This window comes from Lactuca virosa, chromosome 5, assembly GCF_052849685.1.
Source record: "Lactuca virosa cultivar CGN04683 chromosome 5, Lactuca_virosa_CGN04683_v6, whole genome shotgun sequence".
NCBI lineage: Eukaryota > Viridiplantae > Streptophyta > Magnoliopsida > Asterales > Asteraceae > Lactuca > Lactuca virosa.
This window is the reverse complement of record NC_136430.1, coordinates 429960318-429981849: the sequence shown is the minus strand read 5'-3', so window position 1 is coordinate 429981849 and position 21532 is coordinate 429960318. Positions and strand designations below refer to the sequence as shown.

General features: G+C 39.5%; 5 pseudogenes across 1 annotated transcript; all 5 read left to right on the top strand.

Annotated features, from left to right (window-relative positions):
- The first annotated feature begins 9559 nt into the window (after positions 1–9559).
- On the top strand, positions 9560–15426 carry LOC145114157 (transcription factor DIVARICATA pseudogene; annotated as a pseudogene).
- A 70-nt stretch (positions 15427–15496) lies between these two features.
- On the top strand, positions 15497–16464 carry LOC145114156 (transcription factor DIVARICATA pseudogene; annotated as a pseudogene).
- Positions 16465–16534: 70 nt separating this feature from the next.
- LOC145114155 (transcription factor DIVARICATA pseudogene) lies at positions 16535–17514 on the top strand (annotated as a pseudogene).
- A 70-nt stretch (positions 17515–17584) lies between these two features.
- LOC145114154 (transcription factor DIVARICATA pseudogene) lies at positions 17585–18465 on the top strand (annotated as a pseudogene).
- A 107-nt stretch (positions 18466–18572) lies between these two features.
- On the top strand, positions 18573–19541 carry LOC145114153 (transcription factor DIVARICATA pseudogene; annotated as a pseudogene). The gene is made up of 2 exons (XR_013710944.1): positions 18573–18961; positions 19076–19541. The product of XR_013710944.1 is annotated as a transcription factor DIVARICATA pseudogene (transcript).
- Positions 19542–21532: the final 1991 nt, after the last annotated feature.

The following is a 21532-nucleotide window of genomic DNA, read 5'->3' as shown; positions in this document are numbered from 1 at the left end:
ATATCATTTATATGGGAGGAGCTTACGGCCAGCCAAGAGTTTACGGCCGTAATCTCTAGTTTACGGCCCTAAACTCCAAGTGATAGAGTTTCCGGCTCGATTCCATCTTAAAGAACTTAAGCTGACCCATCCATACACTTAATCCTTAAGTGTACTAGGCTTAAAACTCCTTAGAATGACCCTTAACAAGGCTAGAAGGCAATAGAAATGAGTTTGACTTTTGGTTGATTGGCTGGACTTTCAAGGCAAAAAATTTCGGGTTGTCACACTCTTACTCTATCTCTACCCATACTTTCTCATCTCTTCTCACACTTGTCACATACTATACTCATACTCTATCTTAGCCACTTCCCGACTTCTCTTGTTCCTCTTTCTTACCTCATCGCTTTCCTCTTGTTCCAATCTATCTTTATATCTTATTATGCCCTTCTCGCTCACCTCGTACTCTTTTTTCAATCTAGGGCATACTTTATGCTTGCTCTTTGTCCCATCTCATCTTTCTCCCATCTCTTATTTCCTTTTGCTTCTCTATTCTCATTTAGACCCAACCGGTCTAATCATCTCTGATAGCTTTACCTATCATAAAAGGAGAGAACATAACTCTAACTTACCAGAGTATAACCATCCAAACTAAGTCCCCTCAATCTTATCCCACACGGATCCTTTGACCACTTCACTTTTCTTGAATCCCTCACGGATTCCGATGACCCCTTATGGATCCTCTACACTTAATCCCTCACAGATTATAACAAGCTTCTCTAAAGAAACTTCTTACCTTGTTCCACTTATGGAACCCTTTCTTAATCCTCTATAACCACACATAATCTTATTCTCGAAGGAATCATCTATCTCCATTCCCTAAGGAATCATAATCGCATTCCCGAAGAAATCATCTTTCTTCATTCTAATAATATTTCATGCAAATGCTCTGGTCTCACAATAGTCTTACACATCACATGTCTCATATCATTCTATCTCATATCTCCTTAAATGATCTTCTACTACCACTCTAGTACTTAACTCATTAAGTACTTAATCTAAATCTTCATCTACTAACATATAGGTATTTCATACAATACTCTCGACATCTAGGCATACATCCATACTCTATCTTCCTCTAATCGGTGATGGTTATCTAACACAATACCATCAATATCTAACCACACATACATACTCTACTTTTAACAACACATACATACTCTAAACATACATACATACTCTATGTTTAACCACACATACATACTCTAAACATTCATACATACTATATCTTTAACCATATATACATACTCATTTACATGATTATAAACATAAATCCATCATATCTAATCACACTTTAATACTCTATCTTTCATCTAATACATCATGGGTATTTAACACAATACCACTAACATCTACTTACACACACATAATAATCTATAAAGTTGTATTTCATATAACCAGGCACTATCTTCATCTAATGAGTTATGGATATTTAACAAAATACCATTAGCATATAAATATGCATAAATAAAAACATAAACATCTATAACATGCACACATAATCTAGTGAGAGAGAGTGATAACGCACCTTGTTAGTTAATAAAAACTAATTACCCCTAGCTTTCATTCTTCAATTGATGCATATTGATCCATCTTCTTTGCTCAAGGCCTATTCTATATAACATATCAAGTCCCTTAGAACTTGTCTTCGTCTATTAAAAGCTTAATCACTCTCTATATCAAAATGATCACTTAATTGATCATAATTCTAACATTTCATCTTCTACCTCTAAATATAAATTACCCAAGGAATTGAGCATCACATACTACCTAATTCATTACATTTTAACTTCTATTGCATCAATTAATCTTCCACACTAGTTAGGGTTTCAAACCCTAACTCTCTATAGATGGATTTCACTATAGAAATCACTTCCAAAGCTTGATTAAAGTTTCTAAACACTCTCAATAACATCATAATCATGACATATGTTTATTAATTCAACCATTCTAGTCAATCTAACATTTTGACTATCAAAACTCAAAGCTTCATCTAAGGGAGAAATATTTACCTTAAGAGGGAAAGGATGTTAATCCTTGAAATCCACCATCTCTAGCTCATCTTGGCACATTCTTAGCTTCAAAATCGTCATTCCTTAGCGTTCTATCGAATTTAGGAGGAAGATGATCGAGAATAAGGCTTAAACATATTTAAATATATTTCATGAATTGCGAAACTGTGCCACGGTAGTCTTTCTACTGCGCTGTGGTACGTACTATTGACTGTGGTCACCCTCTGATTGAGCCACGGTACCTTTCCCTTATAACATCCTGCTTTCACCACCACACTGTGGTATCTAAATACCATGTCGCAATGTAAAGTATGTTGCCCTCGACTTACGGGAAAGCTTTCATCCCTTTTTACCTCTTTGCCCACCGCACTGTGGTAAGGACCTTACCACGTCGCAATGACCACATTACAACAGACCCTTAACAAATTCTATTCCAGCTTTGGGTATAACTTTCTTCCAATCTTCTAACACACATAACTTCTTCGTTTCAAACCCGTTTTCCTATGATCTTTATATCTACGTGAAGATCGAGATGATTTCTACAACCCCATTAAGTAATTTATGACAGACAACAGTCTTAATCTATTAAGTCACAAACTTGGCCTAAAAAGCATAAAAATCCCATTTACCCTTTATGGCCGAAATGCACCATCTTCATTTCTTCTCTTGAACACCCTTATCTCATCTTATAAAAGTGACTTTAACTTATCTTCACCAATTTCATGAAGTTAAATCTTCTTATATCATGAAATTCCTGAAAATGACCAAATTGCCATTTTGGTCAATTATTCACCCAAAGTCAAATCTCTCAAAATTTCGGGTTCTTACAAGTAACAACATCTGGTGCTGATCGAGCCTCGCCTGCTGTCAACTGAAAACGAACCAAAAATACTGGTAGCCAATATGTTTAGTTGTCCACATTCTTGTTTGGTAGTACTATACCAATTAAGTATACACGGTACAGTAGTGGTATAAATTTTTCAATACTACGGTAATACCATACCAACCAGTTCAATTTTAGTGTGTGTGTGTGTATGTATATATATATATATATATATATATATATATATATATATATATATATATAAAATTTTTAGTAGGCATGTTTAGTGTTTAAGATTTGAAGAGTTTTCGTATTATCATTTACCGTGTTAGTAAGGTTTAAAGTTTAAATTCATGTCGGCATGTCCCATGTTCCTTCCTTTTTTTAACTTTTAAACTTATGGTTGAAATTAATAAAATCTTTTTGGATCGATTTTTGAAACCCAATAGTTACAAAACTCTTTTGCGTAAAACCCTCATTCATGTTTCACAATGCTCAAGAACATGGAAATCCATATTCACAAAACCCTCATACATGTTGGTATATATCACTACTAAGATGTATAATTTTGCATAGAATGTCCAATGTTCAAATTCAATCACACTTAAAATGTTATTAGTGTTCAATGATTAACCGATCTAGTGACTGAGATGTATAATTTTATGTAGGATGTCCAATGTTTAAATTCAATCACACTTAAATAATTGTTAATGTTCATGTAACATTCTGTTTATTTAATAAATAAATAGATAAAAAATAATGAACGAATAGTCGCCCTAAACCTATATTATTTAGTAGATTGTTGGTTTTGGGAGGCGAACGTTATAAATTGAATTATTCGGGGGTTAAAGTGTAATTTTGGGACTTGTTTCGCAAAGGATTTTAGAAGTTAGGGTGTGTTTCGTATTATTGGGACTAAATATGAAAGGAATTATGGAAGCAAGGGATAAATTGTAAATTCTGGACTTATGTGGTAAAGATTTGTGGACTCAAGGGCTAAAGGGTAAATATTGGATTAAGATTGGAAGAAAATGTTATGGAGAGGGGCCATTCCTGCCATTATGGAAGGTAGTTTGATAAGGCACAGTATTTAACTGTTGCATTGTTCTTCCTAACCCTAACCCTAAATCATAAGCAGCCGTCACCCTCTCCATCTTCACTTCCGGTAGCTGTCACCACCATTGGAACCCTCATCGGCCACTGGTTGCATCATCGAGTCCGACAGCCTTGTTCCGCCTGCCGCCTCGTCGACGAACATTGTCGTTCCGCCACCTGACACCGCTTGCAATGTCGTGGTTGGCCAGAAACCCCACCGAGACCAAAGCGTGGGCCGTGAACGAAGAAGAAGAACAGGCCACGAACGACCAGAACCTTTCGGTTAGGCCAACCTCATCCCGCATCTTCGTCCTTCTCGAGGTGTTCAACGCCCAATATGTTGTTGTTGCTACCGGAAACGGTCTTTGGTCGCCGTTTCTGGGTTCCGCTCGTCGTTGCCACCCGTGGTGGCTGAGTTGGGAAAGTTTCGTTCTCCAGATCGTGTGTTACGTGGGTGTGTGTGTGTGGATGATCGATTGGGAAACAAAGGATACCACCTCCACCACCGTGAGGTGATGGCTGCCATCCGAAAACCTTACTGCCGCCGCCATACGCCACCAGGCGGGTGGTTGGCTTCCCTTTCCGAGCAAATAAGTAAATATGTGCGTGTTTGAGTTGGTGAGTGTGTGTGTGTATGGCTGAAGTTCTCAGAAAAGGCATCACCACCACCATACGGTGGTGGTTGCCGCCATGCGCCACCACCGGCCACCACATGGTGGCTGTGTGTGTATGTGTATTTTGCATTAGTGTGTGTGTTTATTTTGGAGATTGACATTGTACAGTGTAAAAAAAATGGAATAATGGAAAGAAACCCTAACCACCACCGGCCGTCGTGTCGGGTGGCGGTGTGCTTTGCCTTGTCGTGTTTGATTCGGTTGGGATGCTTGAAACCCTCATGGGCCCAATGAAGCCCTAATGGGCCCAATGAACCCTAATTGATCAAAGGACCTAGCTATTGGGCCTATTGGGCTAAGATGGGTTGGAAACCCTAATTAGGGTTTGGAAAATCCTAATGTCATGAAACCCTAATTTGGGGTTTATCGGGACCGCATCGGGATTATTTAATGAACTTAAAATATTAATTAATAATCATTGCAAATTAAACTAAGACCATGTGGGACTTAATGGATTAAGTCCTTAAGGGGTTAAGTAGGGACACTTAACCCTAATCATCATTTTATGTGAAACCCTAATTTCACTTGGGCCTTAAGTTGGGCCTTTCTATTGGTCTTTGATGATTGGGATAATAATGGGTCATCCAAGAACAAACAATTGGGCTAGAATAATTTAATGGGCCTAGGGCAAGGCCCATGTAAGGAGTTTGGGCCCAATTTGGAAAATTGGGCTATAGTTTGGGCCTATATGATTACGAGATATTGGGCCATTGGAAATACCAAATGTTGGACTGGACTTTTGGTTGGGCTTTAGAATGAGGCCATGTAAAGGTTTGGGCCCAATTTGGAAAATTAGGCCATGTGTTGGGCCTTGAGCCATAGTTGGACTTTTGGGCCTTTGAATTGGGCATTAGGCTTGAATCAAGCCAAGTTAGGGGTAGAGTAGTCTTTTACCCCCCAATAATGGATTTATGATTATGAGTTGCAACCCAATTATTAATTGGGTATTGTTTAATGTTGGCAGTTCGGGAATCTGTCAACCAGTAGCTGGAGTTCATCCGCGGGACTTCGGCAGTGCCAGGTGAGTCTTCTCACCATACCAATGGGTCTAAGGCACCAAGGCTGACCAATTTTATGATAGTTGGTATACTTGCTGAGTAGAGGTGCGTAGTATATTTATGTCGTGATATGTGGTAGAGACAGCCTGTATGGCTAATGGTAGAGATAACCTGTATGGCTAATGGTAGAGATAGCCTTTATGGCTAATGGTAGAGATAGCCTTTATGGCTAATGGTAGAGATAGCTTGTATGGCTAAAGGTAGATATAGCCTTTATGGCTAATGGAAGAGATAGCCTTTATGGCTACAGGTAGAGATAGCCTTTATGGCTAATGGAAGAGATAACTTTTATGGCTAATGGTAGAGATAGCCTTTATAGCTAATACAATATGTGGTATGTGGTAGAGATAGCTTTTACAGCTAATGTGATATGTGCTATGTGGTAGATATAGCTTCTATGGTTAAGGTGATACGTTTTATGTGGTAGAGATAGCTTGTATAGCTAATATGATCTGTGGATTCTGTGTGGGGTATGCTCTGGGAAATCACTTAGCTTTGTGCTTACGGTTTACGGTTTTGGTTTCAGGTACTTCATTTTCAAAGGAAATGAGCCAGCTCGATCGCAGCGCACCACACTATGTTTTCCGCACTTGAGATCTTTGGGATTGCACTCTGAAATTATTTTATGACAACATGCTTTGATTATTGACACTTGGGTTTTGATATGGAATGCTATTATTGACGATTTTATACTTATGGTTTTATAATAACTTAATTAAAAATGAAATTTCTGGCCTTGAATTTTGGGATGTTACAAGTTGGTATCAGAGCCTTGGTTTGAGGGATTCGGGGATACCTTCGGGTGTGTCTGGACTCAAACTGAGGATTTGTAAAGTTTTCAAAAATTTGCAAAAGAAAAGGGTTTTCAAGGAAAAGGTTTTCTAAGACCAGAAAGGGTGTGGTGCATGCAATCAACCCAACTCAAGTAAGTTTCCCCAGAATACCCACATTTGTTACCTGTTATGATTTGATTATGAATTTGTGAATCGCATGCTAGTTAGGGCTAGAGGAGATGCATGTATATGTTGTATGAGCCGGTAGACTTGCATGCTAGTGCTGAGTAGTCAGCAAAAGGTTGGCCTGATATGTGATGCTTATAGCCGTGAGAATATTGGATGTCATGCTAGAATGAGAATGATAATTGGTATTTGTAACTGCTATGTGTATGCTTTTAAAATTGTATACGATTAGGATCATATAGCCTTAGAATACTAGATTTGGCCTTATTTCCTGTTCCTTGTTTGTTTGTGGCCCTAGGGTAGAGTCTATTATTCGACAGTCTATTGGATCCTGTTCTGTGTATAATTTGCATGCATGAGGCAGCCGACAGTGAGGATGGATGGATGTGGATAGCGCGAGTTGCGATATGTGGGCGGAATGTTCTATGGCAGTTCTTTGGATCGGAGTGCTTCTGCACGAATGCTGCTTGCTTTGTGCTTTATGGAACTCTTGAGTGATGGGAGTCAGCTACTAAGCAGATATGACGATATCCAGGAGGTGGATGACTGGCATCATGGGGAGTTCTTCAGCATCTGATGGCAGAGCGAGGTTGGGAACCTAGGAAACCCTAGGATATGCTCCAGTGAGTTAGTGAGGCGGTTCAGTGAGGTTGAGAACCTAGGGGGAGTCTAGGAGGTGCTCCGGTGGATATTGTGTTGATGTCTAGCAGACATTTAGTACATCATGGGATTCGGTGACTTAGAGGATCCGAGATGATTCCGGAGGAAAGTATGGATAGGTGTGGAAGGTAGTATTGGGCCCGTACTACTGAAAGCACAGGATCCATACTCGAATCGGGGAAAGTCTTGGAGAATCTAAGAAGCCTGGGAAGGAGAATTCTTGATTATGATTGAATCGTGGGGTAACTGATGTACAAAATGTGGATGAGCATGCAAGGAGAAGGACCAGGGTTTGGTCCCGGCTCCGGTGGTGAGCCAGATAGCGGAAGGACTGCTAGTATTTTGAGTTCGCCTTGGATCTCTTGTATCAGGCAGAAAGGATTGATTATGCGATCTATTGCACTTTCGGGATTGGAGACTCTGTCTTGGGGATAGTTAGTAGCCCGGTGTAGAGCAGAAGTTGCTCAAACTATTGCAGTTCAGTCGTTGAAGATTGAGCTGGTAACTGGGTCAGGGTGCGAGACCCTGAATGATATGATTTCTAGAGCTCGAGAGCAGGGATTGGTTTGGAGCATGTTGGGAAGAGGGGAACAGATCGGGTGCCTAGATTAGAGGGTCTCGGGAAGAGACCCAAGAGTTCGGGTCAGCTTTTGAGAGGCCAGCAGGGCAGGATTCAGTGCAGTTATTGTGGGAAACTGCACGAGGGTTTTCGTTTCAAGGGTTTTAGTAAGTGTATATCGGGGTTTGTTTCCCCGCTTGTGTTTGGGGTTATACCTTCAAACATTGTCTTATGCTGTTTGCATACCGTAAGTTACGGGGTGGTTAGTGAACAGTCATTTCTCTTTCTGATGGTTTGGAGCGTCCAATGTTATTTGGGTCGGTAGTCGAGATCGGTTCAGAGACGTGATGCGGAAGGTCTGCGGTCCGGATTGGTAACTCAGACATTGTGCTCAAGTCGGCTTTTGGAAGCACTAGGGGAAGTGGTTTATAGTTGAGGCTTGGACTAGACATCGGTTATTTGGACTTTAAGATATGGGTGGGGCATCATTTCAAGGCGTCTGAGATTATTAGTCTCGCTGGGACTCGGGAAGTGTTTGTCTGATCTTTAGGAGTTGCATGGTCCTTGGGGGTTTGGTCCAGTAATAGAACACTCGCATAGACAAGAAACAGGTTGTCAGCAGTCGGTTATTAAAGAGTAAGAAGGATCGGGAATCCTTCAGATCCCATGTATTGTGAAGACTTAGTCGAATCTAAGTGGAAGAGAATCGTGCAGGCATTCAGGACAGGGGCAGGTATGAGACCGGGATGGGTTTCTCATTCCCGTCGAAGGGAAAATGGCGGCCCAAGTGGCTATTTGGTTTGAGGGTTGTGCGAGTTTGGAGTCCGGTAAGACTCCCCATCGTGTGAATCGCGTCTTCTTGGGGGCTTGATAACAAAATTGGGGAGACAGGTTGGGGCTCCAGTCATGAATGGAGTTCAGTTCGGGTTTCGTTGGAGTGCGTGCTCGACCCTATATGCGTTTTGAATTGATAGATTAGGGGTAAGGTATTGGGCTACAATTGTGTTAGGATGAAAGTGTTGTAAGACTACGGGGGAGTCGTAGCATTGACTAATGGTCCGTTGGTATGGAAGTGTTGTAAGACTACAGGGGAGTCGTAGCAATTACTCATGGTCAGTAGGGTGAAAGTGTTGTAAGACTACGGGGGAGTCATAGCATTCACAACGGCCAGATAGTGTAGGAGATGCAGACAGACGGGAGGGTAGCGGCGACATTCGCAGATTCGTTCGGATAATTTAGGCCAGTGTGGGTCATTTTGCAAGGTTGTGAGTAGGTTGCAACATAACTGGAATCAGGAAACGGTAGGTCGAAGGGGACAGGGTATGATGTAAGACTACAGTTATTCTGGTAGCATTCACTTCATTGCGGTGGATTCAGTGGCGATGGGTAGCCAACCTATCATGATCGGATGGATCAGAAGGATTAGATGAGCCATGAGTGGCAGTATAGTTAGGGCAGTTATTGTCGGACGAGGTATCCTTCAGGGGCCGCGTGAGACTACTGAGTGTGTTTTGGCTCAGCAATCGGTCAGATGTCCGTTGTTTCGAGGGATTATCTGGGCTTCGGTCATATATAAGTGTACGACAGGGAAATTTGGTCTGTGACTCTATTTTCTAGTGGGAACCTCGGGTTATCAGAAGTTGCGTACCCAGTTGGGAGATACGTGTAATGAATTCGACAATGATTCAGTGTGGGCGGTCTGTCAGGGAGACAGACCCTCTCGAGACTGCGGAATTCGGACGGAGTAGATTTGATCTTGTTGTAGGAGATTCGTTCATCTTCAGGTTCTAGAACCTTGCGAAGGTTGGTCACGGTTACCCTGGGAAGGCTAGGGTGTGCCCAGGATTGTGACCATGTCGTCCAAGTTGTCGGGCGTGTAAGGGATGGTAAGGAATGATTTCGAGGACGAAATCTAATTTAAGTGGGGGAGAGTTGTAACAACATCTGGTGTGTGTGTGTGTGTGTATTTAGCATTAGTGTGTGTGTTTATTTTGGAGATTGACATTGTACAGTGTAACAAAAATGGAATAATGGAAAGAAATCCTAACCACCACCGGCCGCCGTGTCGAGTGGCGGTGTGCTTTGCCTTGTCGTGTTTGATTCGGTTAGGATGCTTGAAACCCTAATGGGCCCAATGAAGCCCTAATGGGCCCAATGAACCCTAATTGATCAAAGGACCTAGCTATTGGGCCTATTGGGCTAAGATGGGTTAGAAACCCTAATTAGGGTTTGGAAAATCCTAATGTCATGAATCCCTAATTTGGGGTTTATCGGGACCGCATCGGGATTATTTAATGAACTTAAAATATTAATTAATAATCATTGAAAATTAACCTAAGACCATGTAGGACTTAATGGATTAAGTCCTTAAGGGGTTAAGTAGGGACACTTAACCCTAATCATCATTTTATGTGAAACCCTAATTTCATTTGGGCCTTAAGTTGGGCCTTTCTATTGGGCTTTGATGATTAGGATAATAATGGGCCATCCAAGAACAAACAATTGGGCTAGAATAATTTAATGGGCCTATGGCAAGGCCCATGTAAGGGGTTTGGGCCCAATTTGGAAAATTGGGCCATAGATGGGCCATAGTTTGGGCCTATATGATTACGAGATATTGGGCCATTGGAAATACCAAATGTTGGACTGGACTTTTGGTTGGGCTTTAGAATGAGGCCATGTAAAGGTTTGGGCCCAATTTGGAAAATTGGGCCATGTGTTGGGCTTTGAGCCATAGTTGGACTTTTGGGCCTTTGGATTGGGCCTTGGGCTTGAATCAAGCCAAGTTAAGGGTAGAGTAGTCTTTTACCCCCCAAGCATGGATTTATGATTATGAGTTGGAACCCACTTATTAATTGGGTATTGTTTGATGTTGGCAGTTCGGGATTTTGTCAACCAGCAGCTGGAGTTCATCTGCGGGACTTCGGCAGTGCCAGGTGAGTCTTCTCACCATAATGGGTCTAAGGCACCAAGGCCGCCCCATTTTATGATAGTCGGTATACTTGCTGAGTAGAGGTGTGTAGTATATTTATGTCGTGATATGTGGTAGAGACAGCTTGTATGGCTAATGGTAGAGATAGTCTTTATGGCTAATGGTAGAGATAGCCTTTATGGCTAATGGTAGAGATAGCATGTATGGCTAAATGTAGAGATAGCCTTTATGGCTAATGGAAGAGATAACATTTATGGCTAAAGGTAGAGATGGCATTTATGGCTAATGGAAGAGATAACATTTATGACTAATGGTAGAGATAACCTTTATAGCTAATATGATATGTAGTATGTGGTAGAGATAGCTTTTACAGCTAATGTGATATGTGTTATGTGGTAGAGATAGCTTCTATGGTTAAGGTGATACGTGTTATGTGGTAGAGATAACTTTTATACCTAATATGACATGTGGATTGTGTGTGGGGTATGCTCTGGGGAACTCACTAAACTTTGTGCTTACGGTTACAGTTTTGGTTTCAGGTACTTCATTTTCAAAGGAAATGAGTCGGTTCGATCGCAGCGCACCACACTATGTTTTCCGCACTTGAGATCTTTGGGATTGCACTCTGAAATTATTTTATGACAACATGCTTTGATTATTGACACTTGAGTTTTGATATGGAATGTTATTATTGACGATTTTATACTTATGGTTTTATAATAACTTAATTAAAAATGAAATTTTTGGCATTGAATTTTAGGATGTTACAGTTCAACAATTAACCCTCCAAGATAAACATTGAGGTAAGTTTACTGTTCAAACAATGCAATTTACCATTTTTTTTTCTCAAAAAAACACGAATTTAATACTAAACTTTAAAAACATTAAATTCGCCAATTTCCAATCTTATGTACAACTTCTTTCATTCGTAAACCGAATAGATGTTCTTTGTTTTGAGAATCAATTTGTAGGAGTTTGTTCATAGGATGAGGGAGGCCCTACGAGGTCAAGGTGTAAACCAAATACCGATTGGAGGTCAATAAGTAGAAAATGAAATAACCTTAGAATAGTGGAGACACTTTGTCACATCAATCTCATTGTGAATGTGCTGCGGTGGGTAAATATCATATCCCACATTTCTTTATATGAGTTGTTTATATATTTATATAAAATAAATTTAAAGTATCTTAGGATATTCAAGTTTTTATAGATATTCAAATAAAAGAAATACGCTGAAAAAGTCTTTATATTTCTATTTTGGCTTTATTGATAAAAACTTCAACATTGATTTATTTTTTAATTTTTATTTTATTTTTTGCAATTTAACCATTGTAATCCGTTATTAATTTGGTTCAATTTGCAGGTTACCGCAAACAATAGCAGATTTCGATGGTTAAATTATAAACAAAATATCAAAGGTGTCTTTTTTGTAGGTAGGTCAAAATATAAGTAATTTTTTTTCAATGCATTGAAAAAAAATTACTTATATTTTGGCCTATCGACAAAAAAGTCACCATTGATATTTTGTTTACAACTTAACGATCGAAACATGCTATTGTTTGTGGTAACTTCCAAATTGAGTCAAATTACAAGTAATAGCCGGATCCAATGCTTAAATTGCAAAAGAAAAAATCGGGGGTGATTTTTTTTCAATAGAGCCAAAATTTAAGGGTTTTTTTTTTTTTTTTTTTTTTTTTTTTTTTTTTGCATATTCCCCTTCAAATAAATTGGTTACATTTGTGAAATCTCAAATCTAAACAAAAGAAATTCAGTAGACACCAAGTTCAACCGGTTTAATGCGAACTCAACCTTTTAGGATTGAGGATTGTACGATGCTAAGTGAATGCCTACTTGTTATGTCTTTATTATTATGAATAATATAATCATATAGCTACAATATTGATAAATATGTGTTGTTAAAGATAACTATGTTATTGTAATTAACTATAAAATAATTATTATTATACTAAGAGTAGGGGTGAGCATTTGGATCTCTGAACTTGACCTGACCGGAAACCGAACCTGGACCTGGACTCGATAAGTCTCAATAAGTCCGGTCCAAGGTCCATCAATTTCTGCAAAATCAGTCTAGTCTAAAAGCCGGTCAGGTCCAATCCGGTCCAAATACTCATTGTTATGTCTAAGAACTAGGAACTGACCCTAGACATGGACTGGATAAGCATCAATATGTCTGTTCCAAAGTCTACCAATCTCAGCAAAACCAGTCTTGTACAAGTATTGGTCTAGTCCAATTCAGTCAAAATACTCGCGCCTAACTAAGGACATCTCCAACCAATAAGAAAACTTAAACTTTGTACTAGATTTTGTGTTAAGCGCATCTCCGACTTAACAATAAAACATAACTTTTACACCAAATTTGGTTTAAAATTGCTTAATCTAAGAACACATATTATATCAATTTGGTGTTGGTAAATAATATAATATTAATTTGAAATTATACTATTTATTTAGCAACACTAAATATAATATTATAATTTCAATAGCACGGTCATTTAATTGAACTTATTGTAGTTGGTCAATATTCATTTATTAATAATATAAAACACAAAATATATTTGCAAAAAACACATAATCGACATATAAAGCAATTACATAATCTGATTAAAAAACATACTATTAAAACCTATATTACTTTTTGAATAATTGGATTTAAAAAATTATTATAATAAATTTATATAAGTGAAGTTTGTATAACCTGCAAATATGTGTGTTTTTCTGAAAAGTTTGAAAAAATAGAAAAATAAAATATACTTAAAGTATTAATATTTTTTAGTTTTAAAAAATAATGTAATTGATTAAAAATGATTTAGTGTTATATTATTTTTTACATTTACTTTCATAAATTTGAGATACAATATAATATTAAGAATTGTAGGTGGTTTAATCGTGGCATTGTATATTTTTCACAAGATACTATTTATTAACATGACAATCTAGGTGGTTTAGTGGTTTAAAAGACGTATTTTTTTTTTTTTTTTTTTTTTTTGCAAATATATGATATATAAAAGAACATGGTTTAAAAAATGATAACCAAACATACAATGATTTTAAACAATAAACAAAGTTATAAATATATGTTTAATATATGTAAATAAAAGGAAAAAAAACAATAAGCAAATGAGAAAAAATGAAATAAGTTCCACAAAAAATATTACAATATTATGGCTATGTTAATTGTTGTTTACAATAAAAAACATTATTAAAATGAAATTACCGACAACATCGACATAACATGGAAGAGGGAGTGCCTATTAAAATACTAAATTGGCAGTGTCTACTAAACCCTATCTCATCCAATCATCTTCCACCACCTTCTCCTCCCACCTCTGTTGTACTCTTGTTCTTTCTCTAAACAGACTTTAGATTCACTCGTTGAAGAGGGGTATGATTGTTTCTCCTTTCCCCCTTTGTAGCTTCATAGGCCTAAAGAAAAAGAGGGGAAAAGCACCAATCTTTACTCACTTCATAGAATCCACGGATTTATCTCAAGATTCTCCCCTCTACCTCTCTGCAACTCTTTTCCATTTCCAGCTTTTGAGGAATTAATATCCCTTTTCGCCTACTCTCAATCATTCAACCAGCCAACTTTCCTAATTGGGATGTCGATATTTTCCAATCTTGAAGCAACCAACACTGCCTTCTTGGCAATAATGGGTTCAGATCTTGTTTAGCATTTCTAGGTTTTTGTTCATCTCTTTCTAAAAAGAGAGGGAAGAGAGAGAAAGAGGGTGCATTTGCTTTTCTTGATACCTCTCATACCCCTCTATGTTTGGGGTAGTATTTCCTTTAATTTCGAAAAGTTGGTCTTTTAAAGATTCCACGGGGTGGTTGGGTGGTTGGCTGTGGAGGCAAACAAAAGAAGAAAAGCTATTCTGATTCCATTCACAAAAAATATGGTTCTTGATTTAACCCTCATATTTCCATTGTAAAGCCCCCCCCCACATTTCGATCCCCCCTTGAAGAAAAACCTTTAAAAATTTGATCTTGATTATGGGTTTTTTAATTGGATTTCAAAGAAGTTGGAAACTATAATCCTTTCGCCATCTTCATCGATATTTTTTGTATTGATTCGAGATCCCACATTGAGTGGATTAAATTTGACATCGATATTTGGGAAACCCAATCACAGGTTGTTTCTATTGGGCCTAAAGAAGTACGGAAAAGGAGACTGGAGAAATATTTCTCGAAATTTCGTGGTACAAGAACACCTACTCAAGTCGCAATCCATGCTTAAAAGTACTTTATCCGGCAACTTTCTAGTGGGAAAGATAAGAGAAGAGCAAGTATTCATGATATAACAACTATAAATCTTAATGAAAACCACATCACTTCGCCGAGGTACAAAACAACAGCTTCACCGGAGCAATGTAAAGTCCCATGGAATCAACCAAATAACGAAAACACCACCATGGCTTTCAACCAAACACATGGGGCTATTTTCATGTCTCCAAGATATGGTGGGAACTCATTTGGTGCTTTTGGTGGCGGCGGTGGTGGTGGTGGAGGTGGCGGCAGTGGTCTACATGAATCTTACGGTGCATCTCAGAACATGGTTTTCCAGATGCAACCTGCGATGCACTACCCTCATGGTTGAGCCCAACCTGAAAAGCTTTTTTCCTTTTTTTTGGCATTGATTTGGGTAGTTTTATTGGTCGTTTTCATGGATGAGCACAATTTGGACTCCTGTTGAGAACAAATTATTTGAGAATGCTCTTGCCAAGTTTGATAATTATACCCCTGATTGGTGGCAGCGAATGGCGGAGATGGTTCCGGGGAAGACGACGACGGATGTTATGCGGCATTATAAGGAGTTGGAGGATGATGTTAGTAGTATCGAAGCAGGGTTTTATCCAAAATATGGGCATAACAGTAGCACTTCTCCTTTCACTTTAGAATGGGGAAACAGCAATGGGGTTGATGGGTTTCTCTCACCGCCGACATATGGTGCCCGAGGTAAGAGATCCTCTGCCGCCGCCGTGGCTGTGGTGGCCGCTGGTCGGCCTCTAGAACAAGAAAGGAAAAAGGGTGTTCCTTAGACAGAAGAAGAACATAAGTAAGTTTCTTTATTCACTCTGTTCTTTTAGCTAGCTATATTTTTTGTATTGATTCGAGATCCCACATTGAGTGGATTAAATTTGACATCGATATTTGGGAAACCCAATCACAGGTTGTTTCTGTTGGGCCTAAAGAAGTACGGAAAAGGAGACTGGAGAAATATTTCTCGAAATTTCGTGGTACAAGAACACCTACTCAAGTCGCAATCCATGCTTAAAAGTACTTTATCCGGCAACTTTCTAGCGGGAAAGATAAGAGAAGAGCAAGTATTCATGATATAACAACTGTAAATCTTAATGAAAACCACATCACTTCGCCGGAGTACAAAACAACAGCTTCACCGGAGTAATGTAAAGTCCCATGGAATCAACCAAATAACGAAAACACCACCATGGCTTTCAACCAAACACATGGGGCTATTTTCATGTCTCCAAGATATGGTGGGAACTCATTTGGTGCTTTTGGTGGCAGCGGTGGTGGTGGTGGGGGTGGCGGCAGTGGTCTACATGAATCTTACGGTGCATCTCAGAACATGGTTTTCCAGATGCAACCTGCGATGCACTACCCTCATGGTTGAGCCCAACCTGAAAAGCTTTTTTCCTTTCTTTTTGCATTGATTTGGGTAGTTTTATTGGTCGTTTTCATGGATGAGCACAAATTGGACTCCTGTTGAGAACAAATTATTTGAGAATGCTCTTGCCAAGTTTGATAATTATACCCCTGATTGGTGGCAGCGAGTGGCGAAGATGGTTCCGGGGAAGACGGCGACGGATGTTATGCGGCATTATAAGGAGTTGGAGGATGATGTTAGTAGTATCGAAGCAGGGTTTTATCCAAAATATGGGCATAACAGTAGCACTTCTCCTTTCACTTTAGAATGGGGAAACAACAATGGGGTTGATGGGTTTCTCTCACCGTCGACATATGGTGCCCGAGGTAAGAGATCCTCTGCCGCCGCCGTGGCTGTGGTGGCCGCTGGTCGGCCTCTAGAACAAGAAAGGAAAAAGGGTGTTCATTGGACAGAAGAAGAACATAAGTAAGTTTCTTTATTCACTCTGTTCTTTTAGCTAGCTATATTTTTTGTATTGATTCGAGATCCCACATTGAGTGGATTAAATTTGACATCGATATTTGGGAAACCCAATCACAGGTTGTTTCTATTGGGCCTAAAGAAGTACGGAAAAGGAGACTGGAGAAATATTTCTCGAAATTTCGTGGTACAAGAACACCTACTCAAGTCGCAATCCATGCTCAAAAGTATATTATCCGGCAACTTTCCGGCGGGAAAGATAAGAGAAGAGCGAGTATTCACGATATAACAACTGTAAATCTTAATGAAAACCACATCACTTCGTTGGAGTACAAATCAACTGCTTCACCAGAGCAATGTAAAGTCCCATGGAATCAACCAAATAACGAAAACACCACCATGGCTTTCAACCAAACACATGGGGTTATTTTCATGTCTCCAAGATATGGTGGGAACTCGTTTGGTGCTTTTGGTGGCGGCGATGGTTATGGTGGTGGTGGTGGTGGGGGTGACGGCGGTGGTCTACATGAATCTTACGGTGCATCTCAGAACATGGTTTTCCAGATGCAACCAGCGATGCACTACCCTCATGGATGAGCCCAACCTGAAAAGCTTTTTTCCTTTCTTTTTGCATTGATTTGGGTAGTTTTATTGGTCGTTTTCATGGATGAACACAATTTGGACTCCTGTTGAGAACAAATTATTTGAGAATGCTATTGCCAAGTTTGCTAAGGATACCCCTGATTGGTGGCAGCGAGTGGCGGAGATGGTTCTGGGGAAGAAGGCGGCGGATGTTATGTGGCGGTATAAGGAGTTGGAGGATGATGTTAGTAGTATCGAAGCAGGGTTTTATCCAAAATATGGGTATAACAATAGCACTTCTCCTTTCACTTTAGAATGGGGAAACAACAATGGGGTTGATAGTTTTCTCTCACCGCCGGCATATGGTGCCCGAGGGAAGAGATCCTCTGCCGCCGTCGTGGCTGTGGTGGCCGCTGGTCGGCCTTTAGAACAAGAAAGGAAAAAGGGTGTTCCTTGGAGAGAAGAAGAACATAAGTAATTTTCTTTATTCACTATGTTCTTTTAGCTAGCGATATTTTTTGTATTGATTCGAGATCCCACATTGAGTGGATTAAATTTGACAGCGATATTTGGGAAACCCAATCACAGCTTGTTTCTATTGGGCCTAAAGAAGTACGGAAAAGGAGACTGGAGAAATATTTCTCGAAATTTCGTGGTACAAAAACACCTACTCAAGTCGCAATCCATGCTTAAAAGTACTTTATCCGGCAACTTTCTAGTGGGAAAGATAAGAGAAGAGCAAGTATTCATGATATAACAACTATAAATCTTAATGAAAACCACATCACTTCGCCGATGTACAAAACAACAGCTTCACCGGAGCAATGTAAAGTCCCATGGAATCAACCAAATAACGAAAACACCACCATGGCTTTCAACCAAACACATGGGGCTATTTTCATGTCTCCAAGATATGGTGGGAACTCATTTGGTGCTTTTGGTGGCGGCGGTGGTGGTGGTGGATGAGCACAATTTGGTGGGAAAACACTACCCTCATGTATGAGCCCAACCTGAAAAGCTTTTTTCCTTTATTTTTGCATTGATTTGGGTAGTTTTATTGGCCGTTTTCATGGATGAGCACAATTTGGACTCCTGTTGAGAACAAATTATTTGAGAATGCTCTTGCCAAATTTGATAAGGATACCCCTGATCGTTGGCAGCGAGTGGCGGAGATGGTTCCGGGGAAGACGACGACGGATGTTAAGCGGCAGTATAAGGAGTTGGAGGATGATGTTAGTAGTATCGAAGCAGGGTTTTATCAAAAATATGGGTATAACAGTAGCACTTCTCCTTTCACTTTAGAATGGGGAAACAGCAATGGGGTTGATGGGTTTCTCTCACCGCCGCCATATGGTGCCCAAGGGAAGAGATCCTCTGCCGCCGCCGTGGCTGTGGTGGCCGTTGGTCGGCCTCTAGAACAAGAAAGGAAAAAGGGTGTTCGTTGGACAGAAGAAGAACATAAGTAAGTTTCTTTACTCACTCTGTTCTTTTAGCTAGCGATATTTTTTGTATTGATTCGAGATCCCACATTGAGTGGATTAAAAATGACATCGATATTTGGGAAACCCAATCACAGGTTGTTTCTATTGGGCCTAAAGAAGTACGGAAAAGGAGACTGGAGAAATATTTCTCGAAATTTCGTGCTACAAGAACACCTACTCAAGTCGCAATCCATGCTTAAAAGTACTTTATCCGACAACTTTCCAGCGGGGAAAGATAAGAGAAGAGCAAGTATTCATGATATAACAACTGTAAATCTTAATGAAAAGCAGATCACTTTGCCGGAGTACAAAACAACAGCTTCACCGGAGCAATGTAATGTCCCATGGAATCAACCAAATAACGAAAACACCACCATGGCTTTCAACCAAACACATGGGGCTATTTTCATGTCTCCAAGATATGGTGGGAACTCGTTTGGTGCTTTTGGTGGCGGCGGCGGCGGTGGTGGGGGTGGCGGCGGTGGTCTACATGATTCTTACGGTGCATCTCAGAACATGGTTTTCCAGATGCAACCTGCGATGCACTACCCTCATGGATGAGCCCAACCTGAAATTTTTTTTCCTTTCTTTTTGCATTTATTTGGGTAGTGTTATTGGTAGTTTTCATGGTGTTTTCAATATTCTCTTGTCGCTTTTATCTACAATGTGAATAATTTAGCCGTTTAGTGTGACAGTTGTGTTCGGTTTTAGCTCTTTGAGAATGGATAAGAGTCTGATTAAGATGTAATTTTTAGCTCAACAAACTAATGAACTTTTATCAATGATCTAATTATGTGGTGCTCAAAAATAATTCCACAAAAACGAAGTGAAATGTATGATATAACCGGTGGTTGTACCGTGTCTATGTTTTTAGCACCTAATCCATGAATCTATTCGTTACACAAGCTTGCGTTGACTAGAACTCATGTTTGAACAACAATTCCACCAACATTAAGCATCCTACAATCCTAGTTATTCTTGATTTTCCTTGTACAAATCAAGATTCTTGGACATCTCTTTATGTTCTTAATCTTTGTTATAAACCTCTCTTTTGGGTCAAAAGGAGATGTCCTTTCTCTCTATGGAAAGACTTTGTTATAAACCTCTCTTTTGGGTCAAAAGGAGATGTCCTTTCTCTCTATGGAAAGACTGCTATGATAGTAGTGCCTTGGATCATGAGATTAAAGCTTTTCTCTTTCAAGAGTTTGACCTATTGATACCACTAGAAGATGGCAAAAACGCTTCCTCAAGACCTTTTTATGAAAAATTAAAGAGGAAATTACATGAATTGTCCTTATGGTTCGGCCAAATTCACTAGTTTTATCCTTATGTTTTGTTTTTCACTAGGGCGGTAGGACCATTCATATGGCATCTTTTTGTTATGATTTTGGTCTCTCTTCAACCTAAAATGTCTATATTATCCTTACTAATTTATTTTTTAATTTTCTTATCATTTATTTTTTATATTTATAATTTTATGTAGCATCTTAAAAATTATGGTAAATATTTTCAAATTAAAAAAAAACCCAAAGCCATAATTGTTTACAAAACACGTTTTCCAAATGTCAAATAAAAAATTAGAGTATCCTAAAATCAAGTCTCATAAAATCCAAAGGATGTGCACGATCAAGCCTTCGTCTTGCCCCTGTCCTCTGAGGTACCTAAAACCATAAAAGAAACTGGAAGCCAAAGCTTAGTAAGTTTCCCCAAGGTACCATCACACTAAACAAATAACAACATGCATGCTGGGTCCACAGTCATACCCCTAAGCCCACAACATGAGTCTGGCTTGCCTTCCCAGCTTACAGGCCATGTCTGGATTGCTCCCGAGCTCACAACATAAGTCTGGCTTGCCTTACCAGCCCTCGCTTATGTCTGGCTTGCTTTCGAGCCCTCAACATAAGTCTAGCTTGCCCTACCCGACCCACGGCTTATGACTAGATTGCTCCCAGGTTTGTTGGCTTTAGCAAAGAGAAGTATTGCCTCAACCTAACCACACTATGTCACCATATGTAACAGATAAACATATAACCAACAAACAGATAATCATGTAGATCTAACAGATCACTACATCATAGCAACATCTTATATAGTCGGATACATGACCTAGTAGGTCGGCATTGCTGCCTGCGACCCACAAGTACAGTGAGGAGAGCCCAGCTCACAATCTGAAATAATAGTTGAGCAAATCACTGCTCCAAATACAGCCTCTACTGGTCACCTATACAGTAACAGGGATTTAAACTTCAATCTACTATTCAAAATACATCCAAAATGACCTAAAGTCAAACTTTGTCAAAGTCAACAGTCAACGATCAAAGTCAAAGTCAACTCCAGCTGGTCGCCACATTGTGGCCTTCCTTGGCCACGTCGTGGCCACAAATCGCCAAAACAAACAGGCCTTAGCCTAGTCGCCATGCAGTGGCAGCCTAGGCCACGTCGTGATCATTGTTTCCCAAACAACTTAATAGAATAAGTCGATTTCTTCAATCCAAAGGGCTCCAAAGCCCATATCTGGTCCACACTATGGTCTAAATAGATAAAGTTTCCAA